The following is a 9,545-nucleotide window of genomic DNA, read 5'->3' as shown; positions in this document are numbered from 1 at the left end:
AGAACCGCATGGAGGAAACCGCCCCCAGGATCCAATCACCTCCCTCCTTCAACATGTGGGGATTACAATTCGAGGTGAGATTTGGGTGGGGACACAGAGCCTCACCACATCAGAGCCATTCTGCCCTCCCTGCCCTGCTTCAAGACCTGGAGTGTTTCTGAGAGTGGGCCCAGCCCAAGGAGGAGGTGGGTCAGCACACTCAAGTCCTGGTCCACCTCCCACTCACAGCTGGGGTCCTGGCCAGTGACTCCATCTCCCTTCCTGCTGTCTCCCTGTCTATAAGACAAAGGGCTGGTCCAGCCACCTCAGGGTCCCCTCCAGTTCCATGTTCCCGGGGCTGAGCAGGTCCTGGGCCTTGGTGTCGCAGAGCCCAGCATCACAGACATGCCCACCCTGGAGATGTACCGGGACGTGTCTTTGCCACATCATAAGTTAGGCAGAAAGATGTGTGGGACGTGGCCCTGCCCCCGGTCAGGACAACGGACACATGCGAACACCGCACAGACACACCCTGCCCCAACACTGCCCGGAGCACCTGGGTGGCTTCCTGAATGGCGAGGCGTGGTGGGCACTCACGGGTCTGCCATGCACCCCACCTGCAGGGCAGGTGTCCAGCAGACAGCAAGGGCTGACAGGTGACAGGACGGCCGCCAGGCAGGCCAAGGCGGGGCCAAAGGCAAGGGGGGCCGCTCAGCTGCGGGGCATGGCCACTCAGCCTCTACTTCCTCCTGGGGTGGCGAGGGAGGGTCAGACTGGATGTGATCATGCTTCAGACTGCACGGGAAGTCCTGGGAAGGAGTGGAGCCCGCTTCAGCTGAAGGGACAGAGGGAGAGGCAGGGGCCAGACACAGCGCTGACCACCTGAGACCCAGGCAAGAGACAGTATGGTGGGTGGGGGTACTGCCTGGTAAGGGCTGGGGGAGAGGACTGAGGAAACATTCCCTCCATCAACATGCCTATGAGCCCTGCCAGGTGAGAGCCGTGTGGTTCCTGGATGACTGTGGACCCCTCACTGCGGCCCCTCAGCCCCTACCCAGCCTGCCCCCAGGAGCAGCACGGCTTGGCACCAGCATCTCTCCAGCTGGCAGCTGCCCCACTGGGATCCCCCAAATGGCCTGCAAGCCAAGGTGTGCAAGCCCTGCACACCGAGGGCTGGAGGGCAGCCCCCATGCTGTGTTCCAGATGGAGGGAGAGGTGGGGAGGGGGCAGCGGCACTGGCGAGGGCTGCGCCGGTCACTGCCAGGGAGGGAAAGCCTCAACACGACCCCTCTTATCTCCCCATCCCCCATCCCCCGCAACCTCCTAGCAAGGCTGTGACCCACAGCAGACGCTCCCCACGAGGTAGAGCCCGGTTTCCACACCTGGAGCAGCTGCACCTGGAGGTGGGGCTCATCTCCAGACCTGAGCAGCTGCCTGCCCCAGGACAGAAGCCACCGCCCACAGCGAGGTGAGGCCATGTGGCCAGTCCTGGTCAATGGACTAAGCGTGAGGGGATGTGCACCCAGCAGCAGGGACTACCGGAAGGCCAGGGCCACTGGGTTGGGACAAATAAATACAGCAGGTCCTCAGATCCCATCGTTTCATTGTAGGGAGCGTTGAGGAGGTCTCCTCACGTCCACGTGGGTATTCTCCAGGTGCTCCAGTTTCCTCCCACATCCCAAGTGCACACCTCAGGCTCACGGCGTGTCTACAGGGGCCCAGTCTCAGTGAGTGTGGGTGTCCCACAGAGGCCCATCCTATCCAGGGCGGGTGCCCGCCTTGGCCCTGAGCTGCCGGGATGGGCCCTGGCCACCTGCCACCCTGAACTGGAGACAGCAAGTTGGAAAATGAATGAATAAATGAATACAAATTATTATCAAATACAAATTATAAAGCCTACGGTAATCACACAAACGCATGACAACAAACGCCGCATATGAGGGTCACCGGGGAGCCTCCATCCTCACGGTCGCTTGTCTTTTAGCTGTGTGGTGGGAGGAGGGGCTCCCAACAGCTTGTGCTTTGCAGACATTGATTCCTTGATTTCACCGCCACCACTGCCACCACCGTCACTCGCGGGCTTCCCAAACATTGGGTAGATAATTATCTCACTTGTTTGTATTAATCCTTCCTATGTAGGTATAGCTACCTCTACATGTAGGGATAGTTTACATTTATTTCAATGTTTAATATTAGAAGTGTTTGGGTCTTTAGAAATTTGGTGGTGTTTTTTGGTTTATTTGTGGGGTTTTTTTGGAAATAGGGTTTCGCTCTGTCGCCCAGGCTGGAGTGTGGTGGTGTGATCATAGCTCACCACAAACTTGGCCTCTGAGGCTCAAGCGATCCTCCGACCTCGGCCTCCAAAGTAGCTGGGACCATAGGCACACAACACCTTTCCTGGCTAATTTGGGGGTATTTTTTGTAGAGATGGGATTTCATCATGTCACCCAGGCTGGTTTTGAACTCCTGGCCTCAAGAGATCTGCCCACCTCAGCCTCCCAAAGTGCTGGGATTATAGGTTTGAGCCACCATGCCTGATCTGGTGATGTTTTGATAACAGAAATATGCCTTAGGAATTTTTTTTTTCAGAGTTTCACTCTTATTGTCCAGGCTGGAGTGCAACGGTGCGATCTCGGCTCACCACAACCTCTGCCTCCCGGGTTCAAATGATTCTTCTGCCTCAGCCTCCTGAGTAGCTGGGATTACAGGCACGCGCCATCACGCCCGGCTAATTTTGTATTTTTAGTAGAGACGGTGTTTCTCCATGTTGGTCAGGCTGGTCTTGAACTTCCAGCCTCAGGTAATCTGCCCACTTTGGCTTCCCAAAGTGCTGGGATTACTGGTGTGAGCCACCGCACCTGGCCTATGCCATAGGAATTTAACTCTTGTTTATATCAACTAGCCTGTGGTAAAACTGTTTTCATTATATGTTGTCTTGCTTAAAGTCAGTTTCCAGGAACCTGTGATGAAATTGAGGACTTACTGTATGCCGTTATCTGTTTGAAAGAAATGGTAAGCACCAAACCATGGCCCCTGTTTCCATGGGGCCTAAGACGAAATGCCCAAGGTAAAGGTGATGGCTTCCATCTCCCAGTCCCCCGAGCCTGTCTGATCTCCAACACTGGTTCTCTGTCCTGTGCAGTACCCCCTGGGAAGCACTGACTTTCTTCTCCCCATCCAGTGGTCCCAAATAATCATCTCTGTAGTTGCAGAAGCAGAGAATTGGACTGAGCCTTCACATTGCCTAAAAGCTGGAGAACTCCGCCCTCTAGTGTCCATCACCACAGCAAGTGGGGCACTACGTTCCATTTCCAAAGTGGAAAGACAGTGCCAGCAGCTGCTGCACCATCTGGGCTGCTCAGGGCCTCCGAGTGCCATGCATTCTCTCCACAGCTCTAAGCACCATCTGAAATTAGTTCACTTCTTTTCCTATTTTTTGTCTTCTCTCTTCTGAACCTGGGGCCCTTGAGGGCAGGGGCCTGGTCTCATTTGCCCTGGTAACCCCAGTTCCTCAGGCGGCATCTGGTTTATGGGAGGTGCTCGAGAAATATGCAATAGATGAGTAAACAAAAGACTGAGCGACTGGAAGCCCCAGAACCCGGGCTCAGCAGAGCATCTTTCCATAAAGCACCGGCCTTTACAAAAGCCTGGCTGTTCATGGACTACCACGCCTGGTGCGTCTGGGTGGGGCTTCACTGGCCTGGTTGGTGGGCTGATACTGATTTTGGGGTTTTCTCCTATATCATCAGAGCACATCTCCGCTGTCACAGAGGAAGACAAATTCTTCCTTAAGTCTGTAAGACTTTTAAGACTTTTTTTCTTTTTTTGAAACAGAGTCTCACTCTGTCACTCAGGCTGGAGTGCGGCGGTGTGATCTCAGCTCACTGCAACCTCAGCCTCCCGGGTTCAAGCGATTCTCCTGCCTCAGTCTCCCGAGTAGCTGGAATTACAGGCATGCACTGCCATGCCCAGCTAATTTTTGTATTTTTAGCAGAGATGGGGTTTCACCATGTTGGCCAGACTGGTCTCAAACTGCTGACCTCAGGTGATCTGCCCATCTCAGCCTCCCAAAATACCGGGATTATAGGTGTAAGCCACTGTGCCCTGCCTGTAAGACTTTGTAATACTTAATACTCGGTTATGTGTGCCACCAACATGTACACAGTCACCTTTTTCTTCTCCTTTAAGTAAAACATGAGAAAGAACAGACACACAGTATGAGGTTTGAGACGGAAAACCACTCTGGCCAGTAGCAGCATCGAAGGCACAAAGCAGCCGTTGGTTCTGCCAGGATCCGTGTCTCCGCCGCTGAGAGAGCCCATACCCACATCCCAGCAGCTCCAGACGCTAGCTTCTGCCAGCTCTCAGGAATGTTCTGCTCCTGATCCACTTCTGTGTCTACTTCCTGATGCATTGGCTCCAGCCCGGCTGACACGCATGGCTGCAGAGAGACGGCTGTCACATGGGCTGCTCAAGCAGTCAGGGGCCAAGTAGAATCCTGGCACTGGGGAGAACTTTCACCACAGCGATGGAGCTATCTGTGATTCCGCTTGAAAAGCTACCTGCTGGGCGGTTTGTCTACTCGCAGTCGGGCACCCTCACGCACCTGCAGTGGAGACAGGTGGGCCTTGTTGATGTGGGCTGTCCCGATGCACTGGGCTCTGTGCTCCAGCGGGCTGGCCCAGGCATGTTGCAGCAGTTGGCAGAGCTGAGAGGAAGTGTGCAGTCCCCGACAGCTTCAGCTCAGGGCTGGCCTACAGTCACGTCTGCCACACCACTGCTCAAAGCCATTCTCCTAGATGTACCGCACTCAAACAGGGGAAACAGATGCCACCACTTCAGGTAAAGAGCTGCAAAGTCATCGACTTAAAAAGCAGCAAACTCATAGCATCATTTCTTTCTTTCTTTTTGAGACAGGGTCTTCCTCTGTTGCCCAGACTGGACTAGGACTCCTGAGCTCAAGTAATCCTCCTGTTAACAGACCAAAACTGAGGGTAGACCACCTATGCTCATGTGCCAGTAACAAGACGCAGATGAACTGGGAGAGAAGGGAGTTTTTATTTCTGTAACCAGTCACAGAGAGAAGGCCTGGAAATTATCACCAGAACAACTCAAAATTACAGCGTTTTCCAGAACTTGTATACCTTCTAAGCTCTATGCCTAAGCGTAAGTGTGCATTCATCTAAAGACGTAAGTGATTAACTTCTAATCTATAACTAAGGTCTGAGTCCTGAAGACCTTCCTCTGGAGCCTCAGTGAATTTAATTAATCTACTGGGTCCAGGTGCTGGGGTGATCACCCGGATCTGGCCTCCTGCTAAGTCATGGAGGTTTAGGGAGTTCCTTTAGTCTCCAATAAAGCTTGTTTGTGGAGGCCTGGGGAGCTTCTTCAGACCCCCAGTAAAACTTGTTTAATCCTAAATGGGTCCTGTTGAGAATTCCTTTGTTATCTTGTCATGCTTTAAAGCCCAGGAAAGGCCTGGGCAAACCTCTTGGTGGGCTTTTGTTACATTCCAGCCTTTGTATAAGGGTGCTGGCTCTTTCAGCTTTTAGTATTTAACTTAATCACTTGGTCAGTACTGAAACAGTTGTTATGGAGGCCTGCGTTAGTGAGACCTGGTCTGCCACACCCCCGCCTCAGCCTTGCAAGTAGCTGGGACTATAGGTGTGTATGACCACAACCGGCTGCAAAGTCCTATTTCTAAGGTGCATGGAAACAGTGAAGGGAAAATTAAGGCTATTTTTGCAAACAAAACATTCAAACAAACCATTTACAGCAGAATAAACAAATAAAAGCAAGTACTATAGATTGCATAGCCCCCATCAGGTGTCTGAGGCAGGACTGCAAAGGCAAATATACTGATATTCCTGCAGCCAAATTCATCATGCTAAGTGGAACAAATATCCCATAAACAGGATGACAGCTTGCTTCCAGCTGATTTATATGGTAATACGGTAGTTCATGAAATAGCAAGTAACCACATACCATAAATTTTCTAGTACTTCTTACTCCCAAGGACAATGTTCACTAAAGCTTCAAACACAGGTTCAAGTGAAGCTAAATGTCTGTTTAAAAAAAAAAAAGTCGTTTAAAAGCAAATAAAATTTCAGGACCCTCTAAATTTATTATGCCAAAGGGGACGTTAAGTCCTGGAGACCGAGTCAGTAGCATATTTGCAAATTCTGCTTCTTAGATTACAGCTTAACTCTATTCCCCAGGGTCCTTGTTCTGGACATGACTAGGAGAAATACTAACAGCTGCAAAGTTAATGATGTTCTGAAAAGCTGCAAAGTCGTATTGTCATTTTTTTTTCTTTTTGAGATAGGATCTTGCTGTGTTGTCCAGGCTGGATTGGAAATCCTGAGCTCGACCGGGCATAGTGGCTCACACCTGTAATCCCAGCACTTTGGGAGACCAAGGCGGGTGGATCAGTTGTGGTCAAGAGTTTGAGACCAGCCTGACCAATGTGGTGAAACCCCGTCTCTACTAAAAATACAAAAATTAGCTAGGCGTGGTGGCACACACCTGTAATCCCAACTACTAGGGAGGCTGAGACAAGAGAATCGCTTGAACCTGGGAAGTGGAGGTTGCATTGAGCCAAGATCGTGCCACTGCACTCCACCCAGGGTGACAGCGAGACTCATCTCAAAAAAAAGAACTCTTGAGCTCAAGTAATCCTCCCACCTCAGTCTCCCAGAGAACAGATCTCCTCCTTCCCATCACTGATCCATCTCTGATCAGATCTCCTCCTTCCCATCACTGATCGATCTCTGTTATAGATTACCTGCCTCCTTTATTGTCTTGTACCCACCAGCTCAGACCAGATGGCACAAAGACCTCATGACTGTTGCATTTTCAGTGTGGAAGATTAAATACACCTTTCTTCTCTTTTTTTTTTTTTTTTTTGAGACAGAGTCTGGCTCTGTTGCCCAGGCTGGAGTGCAGTGGCGCAATTTTGGCTCACTGCAACCTCCGCCTCCCAGGTTCAAGCAATTCTCCTGCCTCAGCCTCCCGAGTAGCTGGGATTATAGGTGCTCGCCACCACACCCGGCTAATTTTTGCATTTTTAGTAGAGACTGGGTTTCCCCATGTTGGCCAGGATGGTCTTGAACTCCTGACCTCAGGTGATCCACCCACCTTGGCCTCCCAAAGTGCTAGGATTACAGGCATGAGTCACTGTGCCCGGCCAAATACACCTTTCGTGAAAGAAAAAGACCACCTCGACTAAGCAGACCATTGAAACTATACATTAAAGTCTAAAGATGTTAAAATTCTGGTAAGCTTCCGTAAACTTTATCTGTATATGTGGCCCCAAACTTCTACACTTCAGAACACTGACTTCCATTCTTTGGAATCTGTGCTTCCTGGGTGGCTGGACTTAAACTTTGCACTTGAATAAACTCTCCTTAAACTAGATTCTGGCCCTTTTGATTATCTTAGGTTGACACCTGTATGCATACATGCAACGAGTCAGGCTATGTCTGGCTGCTTGAGGGTCTTGGGAAAGTCGGCACAGCAGTGATGCATTGCTGAGATCATAGGGCGGGAGGCAGCATGGAGGATGGGTTGAAGAAGAGTCTCTGAAGTCCCGGGGCAGCACCACATCAATGGGCTTCTCAGCCCTTCCTCCCACATCAGCACTGCCACACCTAAGCATCTCTCTAACTCAGGGGTCCTCCTGCTCACTGATAAATGTCCTTAAAGCCAGCAAGTAGCAGGCCACAGATTATTGCCAGATAGTCTGTGGGGGCTCCCCAGAGTCCACATCTCCCTCACCTTTCCCCTCCCATTCTCGCTGGTATTCAGCCTATTCCAGCAATTTCTCCATCATGCAAGGCAGGCACAGAGGTGCCCCATTTCAAGGGTCGGCATCTCTTCTCTGTGATGTTCTCCCCGCTTCCCCTTTTGGTTGATAAACGTCGAGAGTCAGTAATGCGGTTTGCTATCACCTTCTTCTGCCACAGATGGGCTTTATCTCCAGGTTCGGTTTCAAGAATTGTTTTAGGTCAAAGTGCTCATGCAGCTGCAAAAGGAAAATCTCTTGGGCCCCCGAAATCAGGAAGCTAAAGGGAAAAGTCAAACTGGAGCTGCTTATGGCAAACCTGCCTCCCTTTCTGCTCCAAGTTCCCCCTCTGCTCGCTGAGATAAATGAGTATCTGGCTGCCTCCTTTGGAGGGGCTCATCAGAAACTCAATGCGACCACTTGTCTCTTATCCACCCATGACCTGGAAACCCCCTCCCCACTTTGAGTCCCACTTTTGCTTCCAGTTGTCCCACCTTTCCGGACCAAACCAATGTTCATCTTACATGTGTTAACTGATGTCTCAGGTCTCCCCCAAGTGTCTAAAACCAAGCTGTGCTCTGACCACCTTGGACAAATGTCGTCAGGACCTCCTGAGGCCATGTCACCGGTGCGCGTCCTCAACCTCGGCAAAATAAACTTTCTAAAGTAACTGAGGCCTGTCTCAAATGTTTGCGGTTCACACAGTCAACCGAGCGCACGTTCGTGGAGCTGTCCATTCTGTCCGAGCATCTGTGACGGTGTGAACGGCAGCCTTGTGAGTGAACTTAGGGAGTCCTGCTTCTATTAATGGCAGGGTTCCCCCTCCCCTGAAGAAAAGCATTTCTATTCACTCTTACTGGAGTGTAAAACTCCCTTCACAAATTGCTGAAAAGTCAATGTCAGAAATATTGCTTTTCAAAAGACATTCAGGAAGGGAATGTGTGGAGCAGCTGTGCAGAAATAACAAAATGTTCGTTTTTCTTCCAGACCAGCTTATCTGCAGTGAATTCCTGGCACTGATGCAAAGGATTATTAAACCACGCAGAAAACATGGCTCCGGTTCCCAGTATATGTTCCCTTGCATACTAGCTACCATACATCATTCACACCAGTGGCTTTTTCCAACCACAACCAGCTTTGGCCAGCATCATCCCGTGCATTTCCTCCTGAACGCCTGTTGTGACTCTCCTCAACCATCCTGTCTAGAAAAGAGCACAGGTGGAGCTGCCTGACTCATCAGCTCCACAGACTTGGTCTGACTAAGGTTGTGTTGTTTTTTGGTTTTCAGACAGGGTCTCTCTCTATCACCCAGGCTGGAGTGCAGTGGCACCATCTTGGCTCACTGCAGCCTCAACTTCCCTGGGCTCAGTGACCCTCCTACCTCAGCCTCCAGAGTAGCTGGGACTACAGGCATGCACCATGCCTGGCTAATTTCTGTATTTTTTGCAGAGATTGGGTTTGCCATGTTGGCCAGACTGGTCTTGAACTCCTAGGCTCAAGCAATCCACCTGCCTTGGCCTCCCAAAGTGCTGGGATTGCAGGCGTGAGCCATCATGCCTGGCTGAGACTAAGGTTTTCATAGGAAACAAACCCATCAATGTAATTTTCAGCTGTTTCCTGAGCAGAAAAGAAGCCTTTCCACCACAGCTATGCAGATTGTTTTACACCATGACACTTCTTGAATATTCATGCTCACCTTTAAAGTTCAGTTCTTCCTGCTGTATTCCAGCTTCTTTCATAACCAACAAACCACTCCGTGGCATATGGTGACTTCTTCATTGCC

At 50.7% G+C, this 9,545-nt stretch overlaps 1 long non-coding RNA gene across 1 annotated transcript; it reads left to right on the top strand.

Annotated features, from left to right (window-relative positions):
- Positions 1-1,298: 1,298 nt before the first annotated feature.
- LOC117095845 lies at positions 1,299-3,305 on the top strand. Its single transcript, XR_004442202.1, has 3 exons — positions 1,299-1,447; positions 2,929-2,991; positions 3,186-3,305. It is a non-coding gene; the product is annotated as an uncharacterized LOC117095845 (long non-coding RNA).
- The last annotated feature ends 6,240 nt before the right edge of the window (positions 3,306-9,545 follow it).

The sequence above is a fragment of the Trachypithecus francoisi genome, unplaced genomic scaffold (genome assembly GCF_009764315.1).
Source record: "Trachypithecus francoisi isolate TF-2019V2 unplaced genomic scaffold, Tfra_2.0 Lachesis_group14, whole genome shotgun sequence".
Lineage (NCBI taxonomy): Eukaryota > Metazoa > Chordata > Mammalia > Primates > Cercopithecidae > Trachypithecus > Trachypithecus francoisi.
The sequence above is the reverse complement of the archived record's forward strand: the minus strand, read 5'-3'. Positions and strand labels throughout refer to the sequence as shown.